Here is a 26,886-nt window from a genome sequence, read left to right as displayed (position 1 = left end):
TCTCAGGGAAGCCTTCACAGAGAAGGAAGCATTTGAAATAGGTTTTGAAAAGTGAGTAGGATTTTTCCAGGCAGAGAAGAGGTATGGTAGGGAGGAAGACCCAGAGCAAGAAGGCTGGGAAAATCTATGGTGTGTCTGGGGGGCAACTAGTCAGTGACTTAAATTAAATACAGAAAGGATGACTTCAGTGGAAAAGTTAGACAAACTGGTGTGTTTGATCCAATCTTGTAGTTTTTATTTTTAAGGAATTGCCACTAAATAAACAGGATAAATACAGATAATTTTCAGGTAACAAATGAAATTAAATATTTACGTTATGTTCAGGTCAAAAGGTAAATGAAATGGGTGTTGAGAGGGGACAGGAAGGGAAGGTTGGGGTCAGGGATGGAGAATTTCCTGTTTAGACAGAATGGTGTCTGGTTACTTGGCGACATTTGATCCTTGAGAGAAGAAAAAAGCCTGGGACGCCTGGCGGAAGGGACCCCAAACATTCCACTCTTTTGGAAAGCCACCTTGCAAGTCTTTTGTTCTCTTTCCTAGAAATGGTCCATTGTTAAGAGAATTAAGGTGTATAAGGGATTTAAAAAGAAGAAATTCTGATTCATAATAATAATACCTGGTATTTATACCACACCTTTCTCCCAAGGAGCTCAGAATACCGTAGGGAGATGATGTCATTTATTCCTCTCAACCTCATCCCTGCTTTCCTTACCTGCAAACCATTCTCTCCTCTCCCACCCCAGAGATACCCCAGCTTCTGTGGCCAGGATGGATGCTCTGAGGGATCTGCTGGGATATCAGGCTTCCAGGACTTGGGGCCAGGGCTCTGGGGTCTTTATTCTGCCTTCACCCCAGGCCCACAAAAGAACACTAGATGTCTACATGTCTGCTGTGCGAGGACTTCATGCTAATCATGCTAGAAATAAAGCTGTCTCCGCCTTTTCTAAAAATATCCGGAAAAGAAAACACCACGATCCTCTTTGAAAGTGTATCAGAGCCTAATACCATGAGGAAGTTCTTCTTGACACCTAACTCAAATTCCTTCAGCTGCAGTGGAGCTGTCTTCTTTTTGGTCCTGTCTACCACTGGCATAAAGGACAGGTATCTTGTCCCCACCACTTCATGGAGTCCATGGATCCTTCTCCGAACTGGCCAGTCTTTTAGGTTCATTGGTTGGATCCTCATCTTGCAAAGCTAGGCTTTTCTAAAGCTGATGGAGAGGAAGTTCTTGGATCCCAACTAGTAGAGGAAGAAGAGATGGGTCAAGTGTTATAGAAGAAATCATCAATCATGGCATGGCCTTTGTCCTGAAGGAGCTTTTGGGAGAGGGTAAAGCGCATATCTATGAAAAGCTAAACATCAACTTAAGGGTTAAATGTCAATGCAAGACAGCCATGTGCTGTAACACTAGGGAGAGTATAATAATCACCATAGTAATAATAATTAACTTTTACTAGGCACTTACTATGTGCAAGGTCTGCTCTAAGTGCTTCATATCCATTAGTTTAGTTCATCCCTATTTTTCCCTTCTGAGGTAGGAATTATTATCTCATTTTACAGGGGAGGAAACTGAGTCGCAGAGATGCAGAAAAATTTGCCTAGGATCACAGGATTAGTAAGTGCAAGATTTCAGGAGGTGAACCCAGATAATTTAATGCCAGAAGATGAATGCTTAAATTACAATAGGGAGAAGAAGCAATTTTTATTATGATCAGATATTGGGCAGATTTTTGACATCTGTGAATGGTGGAGTCTTAAGTCTTGGAGAAGGTAGAAGGGGTTTTGTGAACCAAGCTCTTTATGACTGGCAGGGTTACTGCACCTTCTTCAACTTTAGCGGGAGTAACCTCAATCTTTCAACTTATATTTAGAAATACCTGGACAGTTCCACAGACAGAGTGAGTGGAGAGAGCTGGGATTGAGGGGTGGAGCCTGAGGCCTGGCTCCGCCTCTGAATCACTGTGTGCCCTAGAACAAGCCACTTTCTCTGGGCTTTCTTCCTTCTGGAAAATGCAGTGGTGTTGAACTTGATCTCATAGATCATGTCCAGCTCTAAATGTTATACTTCTAATGTTTTTTGTATAAATATACACTTTAAGGCACAAAATGGCTCAGCCCAGCTTGGTCCTTAGCACGTCCTATGCCAAATGATCAAGAAATGCTTGTTGATTTGCTTGAATAGCTTTGGGAGTATGGAGGAGTGGGGGCTCCTCTGGGGACTGGAGTGAGTGGACAGGACAGATGTTATGGGGAGGATGAGACCTGAGTGCGAATATGTAGAGGAAGAAGCTGAGGTCACTGCATCTTGCTCTGAAGGTGTGGCGCTAAGTTACCGCACTGATGGCCATCCTTAGTCACTGTATCAGTTAGGATGTGTTCAAATGCAAGTAATAAAAAAATTCTCTGAAATTTGCTTAAACCAAGGAGATGTTTTAGTTGGTAAAATCAAGAAGTTCAACTGAGTGGCAGTTGCTTTAGGTCCGGCTCCATCAGGACTGCAGCTCACTGCAATTCTCTGAGCTCTGTCTTCCTCTAAATGTTGGCTGCATCCTCAGGCCAGCTTGCCTCATGGCCGAAGATGGCGCCTGCCATGGCATGGCTGCATGCTTCTTGTTCTTGTCCTCCCTCCCCCAACAGATCAAAGTTCTGTGCGGGACAGGCTACATAATTTGTGGGTTTAGTGTGAAAGGAAAATGTGGGACTCCTTGTTTAACAGTTATTAAGAATTTCAAGAAGGCAAAACCAGAGTATTAAACCAACTATGGGGCTCAGCAAATATGGGGCCTTGACCTCAAAGGTCACGTGCCCATGAGGTTGGGCCTGGTCCTGGGCTTCACTCCCATTGGGCCGACTTGAACCCATCACTGTGATTCCCAGGGGACACCATGGGCTGCTTCACTTAAATTTGGATTATAGCTCATTCCTGGATCAAGTCTTATGGTAAATTGAAAAGGATTATCTGACTGGTTTAGACCAATCAGAGCCTGTCTTTGCAGTTGGGGTGGGTCTCACTCCACCCAACCTACAAAGGCTGCATGGTAAAGGAGGAGGGGCAGCTACCTGCTGTGTATCAGTGGCCCTGTGCATGATTTCAGAATGGATGGATCAGGCAGTGTCTCCCCATCAGAGGAGCATTTGAAGTGGGATCCCATTCCAAGAAGGTTTGATGTTATTTTCTACTCCTTCCCTCTTGTCCAGAGTAAATCACACTCCCCTCTGGTAAGCAGTAGAATGCATAGGTTTCAGGCAGTGTGGTGTTACGGAAAGCATGCTGAATTTGCATTAAGAAGATTGGGATCTGCTTCTCTCCACTTTGCTCCTTTCCAGACACACCATCTTGAACACCTGTCTTTATTTCTCCTTTACTGTTTTCTTATCTTCGAAGAAAAATAATGACTCCCTTCCCTATTTCAGAGGGCTGACGTGACAATCAGATGTGATTGCATACATGAAAATGCTTTTCAATCTGGTAATTCTCATACACATGCAGAGGACTGCTGCCATTTTATTTATTTATAGACAGAGTCTCACTTTGTCATCCAGGCTGGAGTGCAGTGGCATGATCTCAGCTCACTGCAATCTCTACCTCCCAGGTTCAAGCGATTCTCCTGCCTCAGCCTCCTGAGTAGCTGAGATTACAGGCACCCACCACCCTGCCTGGCTAATTTTTGAGTTTTTAGCAGAGATGAGGTTTCAGCATGCTGGCCAGGCTGGTCTTGATCTTCCAGCCTTCAGTAATCTGCCTGTCTCGGCCTCCCAAAGTGCTGAGATTATAGGCGTGAGCCACTGTACCTGGTAAACTGCTGCTATTTTAAAATTTGGGGAAATAGTGCTTGTTGGCTTTAACATTTTGTCTGCTTATTTTCCAGTCTCATTTAGATTTGAAGTGGGAAACAAAGGAATGGGAAGTGAAAGGAAAGATAAACTGGACAGGGAAATTTGGGAAGGCCATGAAAAGACTATTGAGCTTTGAAAATCTAGGAGAAATTTTCTCCTGTAATGGTGCAGTGGCTCATGCCTGTAATCCCAGCACTTTGGGAGGCCGAGGTGGGCAGATCTCATCAGGTCAGAAGTTCGAGACCAGCCTGGCCAACATAGTGACTACCTGTCTCTACTAAAAATAAAAAATTAGTCCGGTGTGGTGGCACGTGCCCATAGTCCCAGCTACTTAGAGGCTGAGGCAGGAGAATTGCTTGAACTCGGGAGGTGGAGGTTGCAGTGAGCCGAGATCGTGTGTGCCACTGTAGTCCAGCCTGGGTGACAGAGTGAGACTCCATCTCAAACAAACGATCAAAAAATTTAGGAGAAAGATAATCAGCATCACAGGTGGAGAACAGAATTTCCTGCCCAAAACAACAATTTTAAAGGAAAATCATCCTAGTTTTCTTTCTGACTTGCAAAATCACCTCTTGGTATCCCCCACTGGGTCTCTGCCTCATTGCCTCCCCATCCCATGATCACCCTCCTCCACTGCTCCTGTCTCCCTCAAATCATTCCCCAGCTGTTCTTATCACCTCTCCAATCACTTCTGTGGTTTCTAGGCTCAGATGTCCTCTACGCAAACTAGAAAGAACCACCAATCACTGGTCCTTCCTAGTCAAGGATGGAGACAATGGAACTAAGTTCCAACAGGTTCCCAGAGCTCAGGCCTCTTGTTTGTGCCTTCCTCTTCCCTGAGGTGTCAAGAATCCATCATTCTTGACAGTTGCTTGCATGGGAGGCCTTTTCCAAATCTGTACATCCCAGGTGTTCCAACAGGAGGGCAGCTTGCCCGCGGCACATCAACACGTCTAGATGTCTATCTTGACATATACACCTGTACACTAAACACACATAATTAGACATCACCCACTAAACCTGAAGTTGGTTATTCCAGCCACTCACCCCACTGTGGGCCCTGCCCTTACCATCACCACCACACCAAAGATGAAGCAGCATGATTTCATACTATCTCACACAGAAAGGCACACTAACAATGACATCAAACCATTCAGGTTCTCCTGAAATGCCGATTCTTGTAGATCTAGAAAGAACAGCTCAAGATGTTCCACAGCTTATTCTTCTACTTCTAGTCAATGTTCCCTTGAAATAATTGGAGACAGGGGTTACCTCGGAGGAGGGGTTTCCTAAGGAAATTACCATAGGAGACTTCGAACATCCTTGGGTCCTCTGTTCTAGCACTTCGCATGCTGACAGTTTGGTAAAGCTTCATAATTATAAGGGGTACTTGTGTATTGGGGTCTAGTGTGTGACAAGGAGAAGTCAGCACCCCATTTTCAACAAAGGTACTAAGTGCTGTGCTGGCAGAAGTCCAGGAGGTACTGGGAAAACCAAGGAGGGCACCTCACCCTAGCTAAGAGGTTTAGGAAAGGCTTTCTCATACTTATCTGGCAGGGGAGATACCATGATCACGAAGGTGGTTTTCCCAGGGTGAGGCTTATCCATTGCACTCCGGATGTGCTAACCCCTGCAATTTCCCCAAATGTGAGAAACTCGACTGCATAATTTGTGGTAGTGGGGGACTGCGTTCGTGCTTTCCCCTGGGAAAAAAAAAAGGAAAGGCATTCTCAAGGACAAAATATTCAGAAGGAACTTAAAGGTGAATTAGAATTAACCAGATATGCATGGGAGTGGCAGTTAGCTCTGGCAGCCTCTTTCTGTCACAGCCTTGTTTGCTAGTTTATTGTCTGAAATGCCCTCACTTTCTGCTGGAATAAATGGCACCGTAAGAGCAGAGCGTATCTGTCTGTTCACTACTGTAGCCTCCAGAAGAAAGTCCAGCACATGGTGATGCTAAAAGCATCCTGCACAAATATGTTCTGAACCAGGGTCCCCTTACCCAGACCCCTTCCCTGGGGACCTGCTTGCTGTCCTGCCTTGGCCCTCTCTGCCTCATGTCCTCTGCTGCAGCCACGCTGGCTGCCAGCGGTTGTCCTAACATGGCCAGCTCTCTCAGACTCTGGGCCTTGGACACAAGGTCCGTAGAGCTCTCCCTTCCCTCCTCTAGCTGATCAGCCTCGGTTCAGCCTCTGTCCAGCCTCTGTCTTCTTTCATGGCTTACACATCAGGTTCCCTGTCAGCTCCTCTGCACACTTGGTCTGACCTTGCCCCCTCCCCTCCCCTGCCAGGCTGAGTCTAGCTCCCCTCTTCCTGCCCGCCGAGGACTCTCCTCAGCCTGCTACAGCCGTGCTTCCTGCCAAGGTTGCCAGACTTAGCAAATACAAACACATGACGTCCAGTTAAGTTTGATATTTAGATAACCAACAATTTTTTTTTTTTTTTAGTATATCCTATGAACCATTTGGGACCTACTTGTATTACAAAATCATTCCTTATCTGAAATTCAGATTTAATTGAGTGTCCTGCATTTTATCTGACAATCCTACTTTCCACACTGTTTTAGCCAATGCTTTCCCATTTCTCCCCTTTCACATCACTGCAAAACATTTCATTTTCTGTCTCTCCATTGAGCATGTGGTCCCCTTGCTGTCTCAGAGGCTCCCTGTCTGTCACCTATGAGGTTAGCCTCTCCACCACTCCGGCAGCCCCCGTGGGAGTCCAGGTGGCCTGTGGGCTCCCCCACTGCACTCTGTAGGCCCCTTGCCAGGAGCTATGAGAGGCATAGCTGGTGGCGGTGTGGGGGCTGGTGTGCAGAGAATAAAAGGACTCTATCTTTGGGCTTGTCATTGGGATTGGTTTTTCCTTCTTGTCTCCTCCCTTCCATCATCTCCTCCAGACTCTGGAACTTCGAGAATGAGCGGGAGCTCCATTGTTGGCACAGGGCTGGGTGAGGGCAGGTCTGTATGGTGACAACGATGGCTGCTTTGACTGCCACTGCTACTCACATTATTGGGTGCATCTTAGGGTTTTGCTTTGAAAAATTATCTCACTTAATCCCATAAGGACCTTATGAAGTAAGTACTATTATTACACCCATAACACAGATGAGGAAATTTAGCTTGGAAAGGTTAAGTTTTTTGGTCCAAGTTACATGGTTGTGAATCAGGGTGTGGTGGGACTTGAGCTCCATGATCTCTGCTAGAGCCCTCACTGTCCATGGCGGCACCCCTCCTGCCCTGCACTGTGCTGGAACAGGGCTGGGGGACGTGACTTGAGCTCCATGATCTCTGCTAGAGCCCTCAATGTCCATGGCGGCACCCCTCCTGCCCTGCACTGTGCTGGAACGGGGCTGGGGGACGTGACTTGAGCTCCATGATCTCTGCTAGAGCCCTCACTGTCCATGGCGGCACCCCTCCTGCCCTGCACTGTGCTGGAACGGGGCTGGGGACGTGACTTGAGCTCCATGATCTCTGCTAGAGCCCTCACTGTCCATGGTGGCACCCCTCCTGCCCTGCACTGTGCTGGAGCAGGGCTGGGGGACGTGACTTGAGCTCCATGATCTCTGCTAGAGCCCACACTGTCCACACTGTCCATGGTGGCACCTCTCCTGCCCTGCACTGTGCTGGAACGGGGCTGGGGGCACGGCAGTGGCATCTCGGTACCATCCCCATTTCATCCATACCATGGGTTGCCATTTTCTGGACTGTGACCTTGAACTTCCTGTTTTTGCCTGCCCTTCCTGGATGTCTTACTGCTTATACTCATTATTATTCCTCCCTCAGTTATAATCTTCCCAGTGGTTTCCCAAGCCTTGTTAAGAACTTTTGGAAATCTTACCTAGAAAAGACCCTGCTGAGCCTTCCCCAGAGAGTCACCTGCCTCCCCAGTCACCTTGTGGTCCCAGAGCTCTACGTGGGAAGGGGGGCACTTTCTGAAGTTCTGGCTTCTGGGCGGAGCTCTGAGCACCCTCCTCCGCAGCCCTGACAGCTGTTGGGCAGGTGGGGCCTTTTCCAGGTTTTCAGCCTTAGCTCATTGCCACGACTGGTGTCTACCTGGAGCTCAGGTTTGACTCCCACATAAATCCTGTGTACCTGTTCTCTCCCCACTTGCCACTTTACCAGCAAGAGTAATCACAGGCTTGCAGTGTTAGTCTTAGATTAGATTTCAGTGAGAAATTGTCTAAACTAATTTTCTCATTTTACAGATGAGGAAATGGAGGGCTAAGAAAGGTTAGAAATTTAATCAAGTTCACAGAGTTAGCAGAGGTTTGTCTTATTTGAAAAAACTACTTGGAGAAATGGATCAAGTGTTCTAAAACGGCATCTGCTGAGGTGGGTTTGTTTGTTCTCACGAGAGGTGGTATCCCCCGTGGGGAAGAGAAAGGGCAGAGTCAGTCCCATAAACATTCTGGCTTGGATATCAACCAGGTTCGCTATCCTAGGATAGCTTAGGGCATCTGTCCTTCATGTCAATGACATTTTCAAAGAGGTCTGCTTCAGATCTTTCCAAGGACCTGTTACTAAAATGGGCTCTTTGGAGAATAAGTCCCCTTGTCGCAGATATGGTCAGATGAGGATTAGAGGTCAGGTTGCCAAAGAGAGAGTATGGGAGGGATTTGCATGTGGGCTGTGGAAGAAGTAAGGAAGATCTTTGAAGTCCCATAAACTCCCACCTTCTATAAACCTCCACAAGCTGGGACTTGAACCCAGAAGATTTTTTAAATGTTTGTTTTTTAATTAGGGCATACTGCCTCTGCTCAGGCCATTAGGGCTGTTGCGGATCACTGTGGCCATTCCTCCGTCTCTGCTCCCATCTGAAGCTGATCGAAGTCTATCATGTTGGGAAATATCCCCAGGGAATATGCACTTTGGTTTTACATGGTTTTGAGTTAGGAAGTCCTCCTAAAATTCCTCGTTGTAGCATTTTATTTCTTTCCTTCCTTATAGGTCACCTGTGAAAATCATATTTATTAAGTATGTATCAAGCAGTCACCATGTGCCTGTGCTAAATTAAGGGGTTCCTGAGATGAACAAGGCAGGGACTTAATGGGAGTCACCATTCCTGAAATTCCCTCTATAGCGTAGGTACCATGGTGATCTACATTTCAGATGAAACAGCTGAAGTAGAGAGAAGGCCATCGCTAACGGTATACGGCCGCAGAGCTAGTAACTGGCTTAGCTCCTGGCTCAGAGACTTTGCTTTTAACCTCCACACTGCTATGCCTCTCAGTAAACCAAGGAATATGGCTGTTAGAAACCAGAACGGCATCTTGATCCCAGTTGTCTCTGGGATATGAGAGTTCGGGGGATTTTTTGTTTCCTTCTTTATGCATTTTCTACATAGCCCAAATTTTAGAATTTTGGAGGGGTCTGAGTTCCAAGTTTCCATGTTCAGTTGTCTGATCTGGCTGTCTTTCAGGTCCTGGCCAAGCTCAACATGTCCAGAGCAGAATTTAAGTTTCTACCCCAAACTTGCTTCCTCTCTGTTTCTTTGTTTGAGCAAATGCCCTCCCTCCTCTGCCACCTTTTCTCACCTCTTCTCAAGCCAGAGACCACTCACCTACTGTCTTCTTCCTCTCTTTCTATTTCCAATCAGTGTAGTAAGTTTTTCATAAAACTATGGGAATTCGATCAAAACCCCCACCCTTTATCATGAAATATCATGAAGTTTTGTTCATTTTGTCTTTGATATCAAAATGCTTTATTTATTTATTTAATCAGATGGCACTTGCTCTTGTCACCCCAGCTGGAGTGCAATGGTGTGATCTTGGCTCACCGCAACCTCTGTCTTCTGGGTTCAAGTGATTCTCCTGCCTCAGCTTCCCGAGTTGTGGGGTTTCCAGGTGTGCACCACCATGCCCAGCTAATTTTGTATTTTTAGTAGAGACAGGGTTTCATCATGTTGGGCAGGCTGGTCTTGAACTCCTGAGCTCAGATAATCTGCCTGCCTTGGCCTCCCAAAGTTCTGGGATTATAGGCATGAGCCATCATGCCTCGCTACTTACTACCATGTGTAGTAAGTTTTTCATAAAACTATAGGCATTCAGTCACAACCCCCACCCTTTGTCATAAAATTGTGTTTATCCTATGCCTTTGATATCAAAACGCCCTTTTTAAATGAAATGTCAGAGATGGTAGATGGTAGATGTTGTCTGTTTGTGTGTTTTTAATATGGTGAAGGGACACTGCTCATTGCTACCCAAACTCAGCGCCCCTTTCCACTTCCAACAGGAGCTGTTTTGTCCAGGCGTCCATGCCACCCCCTGATTTGGAGGGCAGACCTAGTGAGGCTAAGCCAGCGGTCCTTAGAGAGTGGCAACAAGACCCTTTCAGGGGGTCTGGGAGGTCAGAACTATTTTTATACCAAGCCATTATTTGCCTTTTTCACTTTCATTCTTTCGAAAGTATATACTGAAGTTTTCCAGAGGCGAGCTGTCATGTGATATTGCAACAGATTGAAGGCAGAGGCAGATATGAGAGGCCAGCTGTCTTCTATTAAACTGGAAATAAAAGGGATTTGCAAAGGTGTGGAACAATGCCACACTTCTCATTGAATTCTTAAAAGCTGCAGTTTAAAAAAAATAACAAATATGTTATTGATATTAATATGTAATGCTGTTATTATTATTTTAAACCAATTGACAAATAAATATATTTAAAAATTCTGAGCATTAAGTCCTAATATAATATATATCAATAGATGTAACTCACCTAAAAATAAGTTCTCAGGAGTCCTCAATCATTTTTAGAGTTTTAAAGTGATTCTATGTCAGAAAAGTTTGAGAACTACTGGTTTAAGCTAGTGACAGCTATTGTTTATTTCAGTGACCCAAATTAGCCCACTCAGATTAGATGGTGGAAGGATTTATATTTCATGCTCGGAGCAGACATTTCTCTGCTTTCTCTTGTTGAATGTAAAAGCTTTTAGTTTCCACTGCTCTTGGTAACCTCCTGTCGCCAGGAGAGACCACACAGGGGCTGTGGATAGCCATGTGGAAAGAGGGAAAGGTGACATTGTGGGGCCTAGAGAATGTCACTAGACTGCTGATGCGATGTCTAAAGCTACTCTACCTTTGCTCTTCCAGTGACATGAGGAGATCTGTCTCTGTATTGTTGGATTCAGCTTGATTTGGGGGCTCCGTTATTTGCCTCAGAAATTCCCCTGATGGAACACTTGGAAAATGAGTTGGCATTCCCATGTAGGACTCAAACTTTGGGGGACATTTTGCTGTTCTCTGTAATCTGTGAACCACCACATTAAATGATCCTTGGAGGTTTCCAAGCATGAGGAACCAACAAGAGGGAAGAAAGAAGCTGAGACAGAGACGGAGTAGAAGGAGTTGATGTTGTGCAATGCAGACAGCGTGAAAAACTCTCAGAAAATAAGGATGCCATGGAATTTGCAAGCCTGCTGAGTCCTCTGAGAGCCACATCCCATTCTCTTCCATGTTTCCAGACCCCACTCCTCCACTTCTCTAGCTTCCTTCTTTGTAAAACCAAACTATCAACATCTGTTTCGATGAGCAGACTCATGGTGACAGCTGGGGGAATTTGACTCAGTGCTTGACAAGTGGTGGATTAAACTTGAGAAGAGGCTCCTACACCAGAGATTCATGTCACCAAATTGAGAGGGAAGAGGGGCTGGGGTGGGCGGGGAATCTGAGGCATCTGGGGCCTGTTCCCAGGACCTTCCTTTCCCTCTCATGGTGATTGTGCTTGTCTCTGTTTTGCCACTTTGTTCAGGACTTTTAAAGGATCTTGCATAAAAATTTGGGTGCAATGTGGGGGATACCCATGGTAGAGAAATGATTTTGCATATCTTTTGAAAATAGCATCCTTCCCTTTGTAAATAATGCTTTTGCCTGTTAAGTATGGGGCAAATGGGCCATGACTGGTGCCTGTCCTCCCTTCTCCTTCCCTCCCTCCCCATCTCTCTTTCTCTCTCTCTCTTCTTTCTTTCTCTTTCTTTCTTCTTTCTTTTCTTTCTTTCTTTCTTTCTTTCTTTCTTTCTTTCTTTCTTTCTTTCTTTCTTTCTTTCTTCTCCTTCCTTCTTTCCTCCCTTCCCTTCCTTTTCCTTTTTCTTCTTTCTCTCTCTGTTTCTTTTCTTTTCTTTCTGCAAGATAGTCTGTGTCCACGGCAGGCGTGTCCTGGGAAAGCTGAAGTGATTGTGTTGGGTTGGAAATCTCAAGAGGGTGGAAAACTTCTGTCTGATTTTTTATTTTCTTCTTGGTGGGTAGCAAGGTGGGGAGGAAGCAGGAAAAGAGCTGGGAATTTGAGAAGACAACTTAGACTTTTCTCTGATAAATTGCAAGTAGGACATTCAAGTTCTCTCTTGTTAGAGACCAAAGTTGGATGGACACTCCTTGAACTTTTTTTTCTTTTTCTTTTTCTTTTTTGTTAAACAAAAACTGCTACAAAGATACAAAGCACACTAGACTTGGGATAAGCCCTGGGGAGACTTTATGTCCAAGTTAGGATAATCAGAAAGTGTTTAATTTACTCAGTTCTGGAATAAAACCAAGGCTATATTCAGCAATATTCCAAACCAGTTAAAGTCAGCAATTGAGATGCCCAGTTGTATTTCGGTGTTTGCATCTATTTACGTTTTACATTGTACTCTAAATCGTGTACTTTAATTTCAAAAAACATATAATTGTCATGCCTAATTATTTTAAATCATAGTTTAAAATTTTGAAAAAGCAGAAGGGATGGCAAATGCATTTTCTAATCTTCATTATTTCTTTCACTCTCAGAGGTCTTTAAAGCCAAAGTGTCTGTTAGTGAATTAGAATAAAACCACAGGATAATTACTTTCTGGGCTACCAATGCAACATGAATTGCCTTCCATGGTGAGAATGCTGAGAAGCTGCCACAAAACTAAAGCAATTAGGATAATAAGGGGAGAAGGAGAAGATTAAATTTATTTCCATCTGATTTAACTTGTTAATTTCACAGGGAAGAAGGCTTTCCCTGCCACTGACCTTTATGTTTTAACCCATGAGCCCCTTCTGTTCTCCAGATGTACTAGGGATTAATTCATCTGCCTGATGGGTATTTTTGGTTGACTCAAAACCCTGTGACCTTAGGAAGTAGATTTGAGGAATTAGAATCAGTGAACAAGTTAGTCAGTCAACACACTCGTTTTGAGCCTTCACTATTTACCAGGCATGTTCTGCAGACTAAGGATTCGGAGTGAACAAATCAGTGCTCCTGACCTCCCAACGCTTATGTTTTAATAGGGGGAAAACAGATAATAAATACATGAGCAAATAAATTAGTACAATAACTGATAAGTGCTGAAAAGAAGACATTCTATAATAGGGAAATGTGATAGAAAGTCACTTCCCAGCAGGCAAGAAAGTAAGGGCAAATACCTTGGGGTGGGGGATATATTTGTGTTTGAGAGAGAGACTGGCAGTCCTTCTCTCAAGGAGAAATGGACATCCCACGTGGGTCCTCTCTTGCCTCATAACTTGATTCCAAATCAGAGTCTTGAAGGAATGTGTCTGGTTAATAGGTCTCAGCTCACATCCAAAAGTTTAACTGCTTGGACATCCTAGCATCCAGGATGATTCCCAAAAAAACCACACCGCAGAATTGGGCCCCTAAAGGAGCTGCTGCCTCTGCCGTGATCGGGAAGCTGCCTGTTGAGTCAGGAAGCCACAGCCACAGCAGCTGCTCCATGTACCTGCTTGCACTCCGGTCGGCGCCAGTGAAATGGACAACCTGAGGGCTGAAGTGGGGCAGAATCTATAACAGTTCATCATGGCCTATGCAGCCAAGACCTTCCACACTTTTTCTCTGCCTGGTAAACAGGGGAAGTTTACTGTTAAGAAAAATGTCAAGCAGGAATTTGTTGAATCTCCTGCCTGGTTGTGCTGTTGGTTCTGGCCAGATAGTAAACTGGTGACTCCTCCTTCCTAGCGCCTTAGGGGATCTGGTTTTCTTATTAGGTTTAGGTCTTTGTTTAACCATAATTACATCGTTAAGGGTGGTCAGCTCTTCTTGGGGTGTTCTTCCACTTCTCCTAGTTGCAGACAGTGGAATCCAGTCCAGCTAGTATAGGATGAAGGAGATGTATAAAGAGGTATAGATGCATCATGGACCAAACGGGAGGGCTGAAGAGAAAGAGTCTAGGCTAAGCTTTCAGGATGACTCCAAAAAAAACCGACACTGCAGAATTGGGCCCCTAAAGGCACTGCTCCCTCTGCCATGATTGGGAAGCTGCCTGTTGAATCAGGAAGCCACAGCCACAGCGGCTGCTCAGTATACCTGCTTGCACCCCGGTTGGCACCAGTGAAATGGACATCCCACATGGGTCCTCTCTTCCCTCATCACTGGATTCCAAATCAGAGTCTTGAAGGAATGTGTCTGGTTAGTAGGTCTCAGCTCATATCCAAAAGTTTAACTGGGACATCCTAGCAATGTAGTTTTTGGGGTTTCTAGCCTCTGCAATAGAGAAAAGCCTGCTAGAACTGGAATAGGGTTTCAGCCAGGCAATCTGCAGAACCAGGCACTTCAGCTAAGCCACGGTTTACACCGCCTGCATTCTGATACTGGGGCTCATGCAGTCACTCCAGCAGTTTTCGCTTCTGTACACCAAGATGGGGGCGGCTGTAAAACCACAACCAACTTTCCTTTTCAGACCCTGCATTCAAGGGTGTGTGCCCTTAGGCAAGATTTGATTTAGGTTGGGCTGGTTTCGCTGGACAGAGGTGGTAGCTACTTGGAGAAAAAGGTAATCAAAGAGATGCCCCAAGAGTGATTGTTTTTTCTCATTTTTGTAGCTGCAGTGCTAACACAGAACTTGACATACAGTAGGCATGCAATAAATATTGATTAGGTAAATAAATGAACGAATAAAAGAAAAATAGGGTGAGGGGCCCTTTGGCATTAAATATGAGGTAAGTTCATTTGAGCCTATGTTTGTTGAACAAATGCTAAGAATGCTTGATGTGTGCCAGGCACTGTCCTAAGTGCTTCACAAATATTAGCTCATTTAATTCTCATAGTTTCTCTATGAGATATGTACTATCGTTCATCCCATTTAAAAACTGACATGCAGAGAAGTCATGTTGCTCACCCAAAGTTACACAGATACGTGGTAGAGTTAGGAGTCCACAGGCCTGGGTTGTTTCTAGTATCTTCTGCTGTTACAGGACTTACCTATTATTGGTTTGGCACATGTGGAGATGCCTGAGTGCATGCATGTGATATTATCAAAGTAAATGGGCACAACAATGTAGGTAGCGTTTGCTAGTGTTAGTACATTGCATTGCAATCCACCTGTCCTTATTTCCTTTTTTTTTTTTTTTTGACACGGAGTCTTGCTCTGTCGCCCAGGCTGGAGTGCAGTGGCACAATCTTGGCTCATTGCAACCTCCGCCTCCCAGGTTCAAACAATTCTCCTGCCTCAGCCTCCTGAGTAGGTGGGACTACAGGCATGTGCCACCAGGACCGGCTAATTATTTTTGGATTTTCAGTAGAGGCAGGGTTTCACCGTGTTAGCCAGGATGATCTCGATCTCCTGACCTTATGATCCACCCGCCTCTCAAGTGCTGGGATTGCATGCATGAGCCACTGTGCCTGGCCCTTATTCCCTCTTTATACTGCCTCCCAGTTTCTTCCAGTCTCCCGCAGGCTATGCCTGCTCATGTATCTTCCCCCCTGTCCCTTTTCCGTTCCTGTGCTGGACTGGGTTTCAGTGCTATTTTGACAGCCAAGCAGGTAAGGTGGGCCTCTCTGATGCTCTGCTGAGCTTCCAGAAGGCTGTGCTTGCAGAATGAATACCATTGTAGGGGTGGGGCTGGAAGCAGCATTCACAGTCCTCTTGGTTCAGATCAGAGTTGGAGATGTCTGACTGCTCTAGCTGCTGTGGCTTCCCAGAGCTCTGTGGTTTCTTCTGGAAACACTGGGGAGACCACAGCAGCAGCACCGAGCATCCCATCCCTGCAGCCCACTGGGTCTAGTGGTCAACCTTCTCCTAGGCCAGTTTATTTTGGGTCATGGGTGCCAGAGATGAGTGCTGTCAAGGCTCTTGTGGCCCAGGAGAGCGTGGTCTTTGCAAATGCTCTGCGGAGCTGGCTCTTTTTGCAGGAGTAGTATGGATTGTTTGCAAAAACAACAGAGACTCTGCTGGCATTCCACAGATAACACAGGGCTGCGGGGGAAAGTGTCCTCTTTGCCAGTACAGGCAACAGGGTAGGGAACGTAGGGGCAGAGAGGAAGGGTGTGTTGTTTCTTCAGAGTTCTCCCCATCCATTCCCCACCTCCAAATAGTTCAGCTTAAATAGTTCCCAAGCTTAAATGGACCTCTTGAGGTACCCCCCACTTCCCGCAAGCACCTGGCAGTGGGGCAGTCCTTCTGATATTTAACAGCTGGCCCTCCTGCTTCAGGACTGCCCTTTCTGTTTTTCATGGATGTTCAGCCCAATGTGCTTCAGATATAGAGAAAAAGCCAGCCATGCATGGATCTGCGGCCGCTGACAAGGGATTCCCACACTGGGATGGGGTGCAGGCTTCCTGTGTGCAGGTTTGGAAGGGTCCCTGTGACTTGATAGCAGGACCACTAGACTCAGGCCCTTTTGGCTCCTGATCATCCCGTTTGAGTCACAAAACTACATACCCAGCTCAGTCTCTTTAAAGCATGTTTTTTTCCCCTTGGTTTTTTTTTTTTCTCTTCGGTGTTTATATGAACTGGTTGAACCCATCACGTGGTGAGTACATGTTTATATTTGCAGAAGCACCGCCTGGGGAAGTTCTGTTTGTATAGAGGTCATCCCATCTCTTGGGCTTGGCTGCAGCCCCAGCTGGGGTTTCGGCAGCAGTAGCTGAGCATATACCAGGAACTTCTTATTTCTCTCTCTGCCCTGGGTTCCAGGCTCCTGGTCCCAAAGGCTGGTGCTTCCTGGGGCAGGAAGAAGGGGCACACTCAGGAAAGAGCAGGATCATCTTCCTTCCACCCCATGCTCAACAGAACCTAGAGTTTTTCCAGGATTTGACTGTCTCCTTTCTTACAACCTGACTGTTTACCACGGTCTTAGAGCGAGGCTTAGATTGGTAGAGTAGACGGTAGAATTTAGGGATGTGCTGTTCTGTTGCTACTCTCCCTTTTATGGTCAGTATTCTAGGATGGTTGAGACCATGAGCTTTGGAGTCGGACAGAATTGGGTTGAAATCATGTCTTTGCCAACTACTAGCTGTGTGATCTTGGATAATACTTCTAAAGCTCAGTTTCAACATCTTAAATGAGTATAATAGTATCTACGCTGTTAGATGGTCGGCAGGATTAACTTAGGGCATGGGTATGAAATGTTTCTAATTATGATAATAATGATGGTGGTAACAAATAGTAACATGAACTATGGTAGCAATAAAAATGACAACTTCCTTCTATCCCTGGTTCCCTCCTCTGTTAGAGCAGTGTTTCTCAACTTTTCAAAATTATCACTTCCCTAAGGAGCCTCTGAAGACACTGGTTTCCTTATCACTTCCCCGTCTTCTCCATATACTCTATGTCTGTTCATATAGTGTGACCCTTTAGAGACTATTAATCATTGCGATAGCTAAGATTTTTTTTTTAATCCCTCAGTATCCAATTTCCCAACAATATGGGCCCTCTTGAGATGCATGCACTTGGAGGGGCTCTGCTATCTGGGGATCATGCAGGTTATTATTAAAGTCTTTTGGTTAGATGGAGTCACAAGTAAACCCCAGAGTAGCCCTTTGGTGGGGATGACTGTCTATAAAAGAGAGCCCCAAAGAAACCAAATGCTTGTCATACAATAATGGATACTCATTGACTATAACGGCGGGGCCAGAGCCTCTTCCCACAGTGGTTCACTCTGCACTCTTTTCCCTCCCACTCCCATTTATCATTTGTCTTTGGGACAGCTCTCACTGATAGGAGAATGAGAGGATTCACATTCACTCTTGCTTATGGGACTGGATTCTTCTACTGGTACCTTTGAGACTGGGTGAGGCCAACATACCAGTGATGACCATAGGCTGCATGGATAGCTCTACATGAGACAGTAAAACATAGGAATGATTTAGGGAATGGAGACTTTTTTGTATGGAAAGGAGAAGGGGTTTCCTGAAGGAGAGTGGTATTTAGGACCCAGAGACTTGGAGAAGCAGGGGCTTCAGGGCATGTGAATGATCTGAGCGCAGGTGGGTCAACTTAGGGGTGAGGCAAGGGTGCTTTGATAGCTATAGGTCAGGCCCCACACAGGGCCGGGGGAGCCTTCACACATATGTGAATGGTGCTTCCTCGAGTTGTGCAATATGGCACCCCGCACAGACAATGTGCTCCTTGCGAAAGCCTAAGCCTTAGATGCCTTCCCTTGGGAGCTGAGAGAGAGAGTTTATATTCAGAGTTCACCAGAAGTTTGTCCAGCCTAAATGACCAGTTTTCCCTCATTATTCAACAAAGAAATTTGCATATAACTGCAACTTGGTGTGTGAGTCTTGTGGTGGCCAAGGAGAAGGAGGGGGAGGTGTTGTCTCACCTCCACTTCTCCTGAGTTCCAGTAGAGAAGGGATAATGACCTCTTGGAATGGACATGGTTCTAAATACTTGGGGTGACCAGAGTGGGGGGCCCCAGGTGAAGTGTGTGTCAGAGTACCCTGAAAAGACATATGCCAGCAATAGCATTTGATCAAGCCCTGCAAATACCTACCTGGGCCACACTCTCCTGAGATGGGATGCAGAGTCCGGGAGAAACTCTGGAGTTCTAGTCCTTTTTGCTGAGGGCTGGCAATATGCTAGGCAGGCTCTTAAGGGCTTAGATTTACATTCTTGGCCTTCAACAAAGATGATGATGATCCCTATTATTGAGCTTTTAGATTAAAAACATATTTCCAGGCTGGATTGGCAATGTTATGTCCTGGTCTCTTCCAGTTCTGACATCCTATGGAATCTGCCTGACATAATTTTCAGATGTGCTCATTAGATGCTTCTTGGGAGAAAACTTTGCTCATGAAGAAGAGAAACTCAATGTTAGAGAGAGGAAAATGAGGGTTGGGGCACAGAACACACATGTTTACATTTTACAGCTCTGCCTAAAGCAGAATGTTTTTTAGCATTTCTTCCAATATCACTGTCAGCTTTTAAACTTTTCCACTCTGAATGTTTTGAGGTCTTTGCTCCTTCTCTATTTCTCAGCCATTCGCCTTTCCCCTAAGGCTTTCCCTAGAGTCCTCTGTGGTTGATGCCCTGCCCTGTGCATGCTTCTCTCCCTGTTACATGACCTCAGGCTGTACAATCACACCAAGCAAAGCCTTGATGAGAAATAACCCACACTCAAGGCGGGATGTGCGTGGGAGAGGGGAATGTCCCGGTGAGGCTTAGCAGGGCCTTACATGTGGTGTGAATATGAGCATGGAGCAATGCAAAGAACCCTGGATCTGGATTCAGAAGCCTGTGACCACAGCTCTGGCTCTGGCCCTGACTTGCCATGTTACTTCTGGCACGCCACCTAGATGGAGTGAACTTACATGTCTTCACTTGCAAAATAGGGAGTTTTCAAGATGACATTTTAGGTCCTTTTTCCAATTGTTGGTATGTTATGGCTTTTAAAGAATTAATTGTAAGAATTATCAACTCCTTCCCCTCCCAGCATCCATGTCTCACTTAGTAATCTCATCTCCACTTAGGACTTGGAATTACATCTCTTTGCAAACTGGGACCTTAATTGTCCTGTGAGCTAGAGATGACATTGGTTTTTTCAACTTTAATTTTGTCCAGAGACTTCGTTATAATGATTCTATCCTTCTTCACCCCTTCCCTATCACCTGTCCATCCCTAGTTAGGAAGATACTCCTCTATGGGCAGTTGGGTGCGGAGCCTGAGAATTCAGATGCAGGAAGCTGAAGCGGTTAGGAAGGGCTCTCCAAAGAAGGTAGAGGAAGGGCAGCAGTTAGCAATGGCATCAATTTATTCCTCAAGCCTCCAATTACAATTGAAGGCATTATAACCATGAAAAAGTTCTCCATTTTCCTCCCAGCACTTCAGACAAACGACTTCAAAGAGAAGAACCTCTTTTTCTTCCAAATTGTGACCACTAATTTTTGCCTTTCTGATCCACTCACATCTTTATTCTTTCCTAACTTCTGTGGGCTATGGCAAAACTGTGCCAAAAGGACTGGTGGGTTGCTCCATGAAGACCCCATAGAGCTGGGTCTTCAGTCTTTTTAGACTCAGCTGAGGGCAGCTGATGTTTCTATGGGAGCTGGAGAGTGAGGAAGGGTGGATTCCTCTCCCTCTTGGTCTGAATGACTTCTTCCCTGCCCCATGGACCAGAGGAGGGGAGTTGAGTGGCAAGATGTGTTAACTCTCCACACTCAGGTTGGAAACTTCTCCACTCCACATAGACTTCTGACCACACACAGGTCTTCACTTCTTCACGGGTCATTCCCTCAGTAATGCAATACCTGCCCATCTAAGAACCACACCGTCCTTGTTTAGCCAACACACTTCTGCTTTAGACGTTGTATTAAAGGCCCATCCTGGCATTGCTTTTTAGAGAATAGGAAGGTAGACACTAAGTACTGGCAGAAACAAGATCTACCAGTACTTGTTAAAAGTTCCATTTTCACAATGAATCCTCAATTCACTGCAAAGGAATATTTTTTAGGATCTCTTCAGTGTCACTATGAGCATGCCCAGCCTGGAGAAAGTGAAGAAGAAGACTGTTTATGTTTAATGTGTGAAGCTGCTGTGGTTCTAGAAAATGGGAATGTGTGTGAATTTGCTTTATAGAGGAAAGCAGGAAGTGAAGAAAATGATCCATTATGAATTATCAAATACTAAACCCTTTTGGTAAGAGGAACCATATTTGGTGCATCTCTTGGCATCTAGGAAGAAATATGAATTGACCACAATTCACTCTGGACAGAAAGATCTAAGGAACCCGTAATCCACGTTAGGGTCCAATTATCTTTATAGTCAGCAAAATTTTCCTTACAGCTTCAGTTTTCATTGCCTTTCTTTTATTTTATTTGGATCATAAAGCAACTGAAAAGATTGTGCCTCCCACAGTGTATTTGGAAGTAGCCTTGGATGAGCTTCAATATGGTGACTTTGGTCTTTTCTCCTGTGCTGTGAATCATGTTGGACACCTTCAACAATCACTCTTCTGAGGATATCGGGATCGTGGTGGACAGAAGGCAGAACTAGATTGCAGCTTCAGAGAGAGCAGCACGTGGGGCCTTGCACTGTGAATTTTAGCTCCAGATTGACTGCAAGAACAAACCAGCGATCCGGAGAGGACCCACAGACCCTCTGAAGGAAGTGGACTGCTCCCGCAGGACCCGGGAGACACCCCAAATACTCTGGGAGGTGTAAAGCTTCAGGCAAGTTTTCAAGCCCATCTCGCCTTGTGCCTGGAAACAGACTCAGATCTATTGTTGGGGACATGGTGGGAGTGAGACCAGCCCTTTGGTTTGTGTGGGAGCTGGGTGAGGCCTGTGACTGCTGACTTTTCCCCACTTCCCTGACGACCTGCATGACTCAGCAGGGGCAGCCATAATCCTCCAGTGACCTGGGAATCTCACCCCATCCCCCACAGCAGCTGCAGCAAAATCTGCCCAAGGAAAGTCAGCTCAGACACACCTGGCCCTGCCCCCACCTGATGATCCTTCCCTACTCACCCTGGCAGTGGAAGACAAAGTACATATAATTTTGGAAATTCTAGGGCCCCGCCTACCACTGGTCCCTCTTCACACTATTATAGATGATGCTTTCTGGAAAGTGCCACCTCCTGACAGGAGGCCAACTAGGACAAAAATAGAGCATTAAGCCACCAAAACTAAGGACCCTCAAGGAGTCTATTGCACCTCCCTGCCACCTCCACTGGAACAGCCACTGATATCCACAGCTGAGAGACCCATAGACAGTTCATATCACAGGACTCTGTGCAGACAACCCCCAGTACCAGCCTGGAGCCAGGTAGACTTATTGAGTGGCCAGACTCAGAAGAGAGACAATAATCACTGCAGCTCAGCTCACAGAAAGCCACACCCATAGGAAAAAGGGGAGAGTACTACATCTAGGGAACACCCTGTGAGACAAAAAAATCTGAACAACAGCCTTTAGCCATAGACCTTCCCTCTGACAAAGCATACCAAATAAGAAGGAACCAGAAAACCAACCCTAGTAATATGACAAAACAAGGCTTGTCAACACCCCCCAAAAATCACACTAGTTCACCAGCAATGGATCCAAACAAATAAGAAATCCCTAATTCACCTGAAAAAGAATTCAGGAGGTTAGTCATTAAGCTATTCAGGGAGGGACCAGAGAAAGGCAAAGCCCAATGCGAGGAAATCCAAAAAATGATATAAGAAGTGAAGGAAGAAATATTCAAGAAATAGATATAGCTTAAAGAAAAAAACAATAACAAATTCAGGAAACTTAGGACACACTTTTAGAGATGTGAAATGCTCTCGATAAAGTCTCAGTAATAGAATGGAACAAGTAGAGGAAAGAAATTCAGAGCTTGAAGACAAGGTCTTTGAATTAACACAATCCAACAAAGACAAAGAACAAAGAATAAGAGAACATGAACAAAGCCTCCAGGAGTCTGGGATTATGTTAAATGACCAAATCTAAGAATAATTGGTGTTCCTGAGGAAGAAGAGAATTCTAAAAGCTTGGTAAACATATTTGAGGGAATAATCAAGGAAAACTTCCCCAGCCTTGCTAGAGGCCTAGGCATGTAAATAAAAGGAGCACAAAGAACACCTGGGAAATTCACCACAAAAAGATCTTTGTCCAAAGTTAAGATGAAGGACAAAGATCATGAAGGAAAGAATCTTAAGAGCTGTGAGACACAAGCACCAGGTAACCTATAAAGGAAAACATATCAGATTAACAGCAGATTTCTCAGCAGAAACCCTACAAGCTAGAAGGGATTGGGGTCCTATCTTCAGTCTCCTCAAACAAAACAATTATCAGCCAAGAATTTTGTATCCAGTGAAACTAAGCATCATATATGAAGGAAAGATACAATCATTTTCAGACAAAGAAATGTTGAAAGAATTCGCCATTACCAAGCCAACACTACAAGAACTGCTAAAAGGAGCTCCTAATCTTGAAACAAATCCTGGAAACACCTTAAAACAGAACCTCTTTAAAGCATAAGTCACATAGGACCTATAAAGCAAAAATACAAGTTAAAAAGCAAAAGCAAAATAACAAAAAAATGAAGTACACAGGCAACAAAGAGCATAGTGAATGCAATGGTACCTCACATTTCAATACCAACATTGACTGTAAATGGCCTAAATGCTCCACTTAAAAGATACAGAGCTGCAGAATGGATAAGAACTCACCAACCATCTGCTGCCTTTAGGCTCACCTAACACATAAAGACTCACATAAGCTTAAAGTGAAGGGGTAGAAAAAGGCATTTCATGCAAATGGATACCAAAAGGAAGCAGGGGTAGCTATTCTTATATCACACAGAACAAACTTTAAAGCAACAGTGGTTAAAAAAGACAAACAGGGACATTATATAATAGTATAAGGCCTTGTTCAACAGGAAAATATCACAATCCTAAACATATGTGCACCTAACACTGGAGCTCCCAAACTTGTAAAACAATTACCAATAGATCTAAGAAATGAGATAGACAGCAACAGAGTAATAGTGGGGGACTTATGTACTCTACTGACAGCATTAGACAGGTCATCAAGACAAAGTCAACAAAGAAATAATGGATTTAAAGTATACCTTGGAACAAATGGACTTAACAGCTGTATACAGAACATTCCATCCAACTGTTCATTCTATTCCACAGCGTGTGGGACTTTCTCCAAGACAGACCATGTGATAGGCCATAAAATAAGCCTCAATAAATTTAAGAAAATTGAAATCATATCAAGCACTCTCTCAGACCTCAGTGGAATAAAACTGGAAATCAACACCAAAAGGAATCTTCAAAATCATGCAAATACATGGAAATGAAATAACCTGCTCTTGAATGATCATCGGGTCAAAAACAAAATCAAAATTGAAATTAAAAAATTCTTCAACTGAACGACAATAATGACAAAACATACCAAAACATACCAAAACCCAAGGGGAATGTTCATAGCTCTAAACACCCACATCAAAAAGATTGAAAGAGCACAAACTGAGCCTCTAAAGTCACACCTCAAGGAACTAGAGAAATGCAAACCAATTGCAAACCCAGCAGAAGAAAGGAAATAACCAATATCAGAGCAGAACTAAATGAAATTAAAACAGAGAAAAACAATAAAAATGATAAATTGAACAAGAAGCTGGTTCTTTGAAAAGATAAATAAAATTGAGAGACCATTAGCAAGATTAACCAAGCAAAGAAGAGAGAAAATCCAAATAACCTCACTAAGAAATGAAACAGGAGCTATTACAACTGACACCACTGAAATACAAAAGATCATTCAAGGCTACTATGAATACACATAAACTAGAAAACCTAGAAGAGATGGATAAATTTCTGGAAAAATACAACCCTCCTGGCTTATATCAGGAAGAATTACATACCCTGAACAGACCAATAGCAAGCAGTGAAATTGAAAGAGTAACTAAAAATTTTCCAACAAAAAAAGTCCAGGACCAGACGGATTCACAGCAGAATTCTACCAGACATTCAAAGAAGAATTGGTACCGATCCTTTTGACACTATTCCACAAGACAGAGAAAGAAGAACCCTCCCCAATTAATTCTATGAAGCCAGCATCACCCTAATACAAAAACCAGGCAAGGACACAACCAGAGAAGAAAACTACAGACCAATATCCTTGATGAACATAGATGCTAAAATCCTTAACAAAATACTAGCTTACCAAATCCAACAACATATCAAAAAGATAATCCATCATGATCAAGTGGGTTTCATACCAGGGTTTCAGGGATATTTTAACATATGCAAGTCAATAAATGTGATACACCATATAAACAGAATTAAAAACAAAAATCACATGATCATCTCAATAGATGCAGAAAAAGTATTTGACAAAATTCAGCATGACTTTATGATTAAAACTCATAGCAAAATTGACATACAAGGGATATATCTTAATGTAATAAAAGTCATCTATGACAAACCCACAGCCAACATAATACTGAATGGGGAAAAGTTGAAAGCATGCCCTCTGAGAATGGGAACAAGACAAGGATGCTCACTCTCATCACTCCTCTTCAACATAGTACTGGAAGTCCTAGCCCGAGCAATCAGACAAGAGAAAGAAATAAAAGGCATCAAAATCAGTGAAGAGAAAGTCAAACTGTCACTGTTTGCTGGTGATATGATTGTTTACCTTGAAAACCCTAAGGACTCCTCCAGAAAGCTCCTAGAACTGATAAATGAATTCAGCAGTTTCTAGATACAAGATTAATGTACACAAACCAGTACCTCTTCTATTCACCAACAGCGACCAAGTGGAGAATCAAATAAAAAACTTAACTCCTTTTACAATAGCTGCAAAAAACCCAAAATACTTAGGAATATACCTAACCAAGGAGTAGACGGACCTCTACAAGAAAAACTACTAAACACTACTGAAAGAAATAATAGATGACATGAACAAATGAAAACACATCTCACGCTCATGGATAGGTAGAATAAATATTGTGAAAATGATCATACTACCAAAAGCAATCTACAAACTCAATTCAATCCCCATCAAAATACCACTATCATTCTTCACAGACTTAGTAAAACAATTCTAAAATTCATATGGAACCAAAAAAGAGCCTGCATAGCCAAAGCAAGAATGAGCAAAAAGAACAAAAACATGAAGTGGGGAAAGGACACCCTTTTCAACAAATGGTGCTGGGATAATTGTCTAGACACACGTAGGAGAATGAAACTGGATCCTCCTCTCTTACCTTATGCAAAAATCAACTCAAGATGGATTAAGGACTTAAACCTAAGACCTGAAACTATAAAAATTCTAGAAGATAACACTGGAAAAACCCTTCTAGATATTGGCTTAGGCAAGGATTTCATGACCAAGAACCCAAAAGCAAATGCAATAAAAACAAAGGTAAATAGCTGGGCCCTGATTAAACTAGAGAGCTTTTGCATGGCAAAAGGAACAGTCAGCAGAGTAAACAGACAACCCACAGAGTGAGACAAAATCTTCACCATCTATACATCTGACAAAGGACTAATATCCAGAATCTATAATGAACTCAAACAAATCAGTAGGAAAAGAGCAAACAATCCCATCAAAAAGTGGGCTAAGAACACGAATAGACAATTCTCAAAAGAAGATATACAAATAGCCAACAAACATGATAAAACGCTCAACATCACTAGTGATCAGGGAGATGCAAATCAAATCCACAATGCGATACCACCTTATTCCTGCAAGAATTGCCATAATCAAAAAATAAAAAAACAGTAGATGTTGGCATGGATGCAGTGATCAGGGAACACGTCTACCCTGCTGGTAGGAATGTAAACTAGCACAGCTGCTATGGAAAGCAGTGTGGAGATTCCTTACAAAACTAAAAGTAGAACTACCATTTGATTCAGCAATTTCACTACTTGGTATCTACCCAAAGGAAAAGAAGTCATTATTCAAAAAAAGATACTTGCACACATATATTTATAGCGGCACAATTCACAATTGCCAAATCATGGAACCAACCCAAATGCCCATCAATCAATGAGTGGATAAAGAAATTGTGAGATACACATACACACACACACACACACACACACACACATATACCACAGACATCATAAATATGATGGAATACTACTCAGCCATAAAAAGGAATAAATTAACAGTATTTGCAGTGACCTGGATGAGATTGGAGACTATTATTCTAAGTGAATTAACACAGGAATGGAAAACCAAATATCGTATGCTCTCACAATGGGAGCTAAGCTATGAGGATGCAAAGGCTAAGAATAATACAGTGGACTCTGGAGACTTAGGGGGAAGAATGGGATGGGGGTGAGGGATAAAAGACAACAAATATGGTGCAGTGTATACTGCTTCAGTGATGGGTGCACCAAAATCTCACAAATCACAACTAAAGAACTT

General features: G+C 43.9%; 1 non-coding gene across 1 annotated transcript; it reads left to right on the top strand.

Moving 5' to 3' along the window:
- Window positions 1–5,379: 5,379 nt before the first annotated feature.
- LOC135273771 (U1 spliceosomal RNA) lies at window positions 5,380–5,543 on the top strand. The gene has a single exon (XR_010341577.1). It is a non-coding gene; the product is annotated as a U1 spliceosomal RNA (small nuclear RNA).
- Window positions 5,544–26,886: the final 21,343 nt, after the last annotated feature.

The sequence above is a fragment of the Aotus nancymaae genome, unplaced genomic scaffold, assembly GCF_030222135.1.
Source record: "Aotus nancymaae isolate 86718 unplaced genomic scaffold, 86718_ANA_hifiasm-v0.15.2.pri h1tg000008l, whole genome shotgun sequence".
NCBI classification, from domain to species: Eukaryota; Metazoa; Chordata; class Mammalia; order Primates; family Aotidae; genus Aotus; species Aotus nancymaae.
Note: the sequence above shows the minus strand (reverse complement) of the source record. Positions and strands in the feature narration are given on the sequence as shown.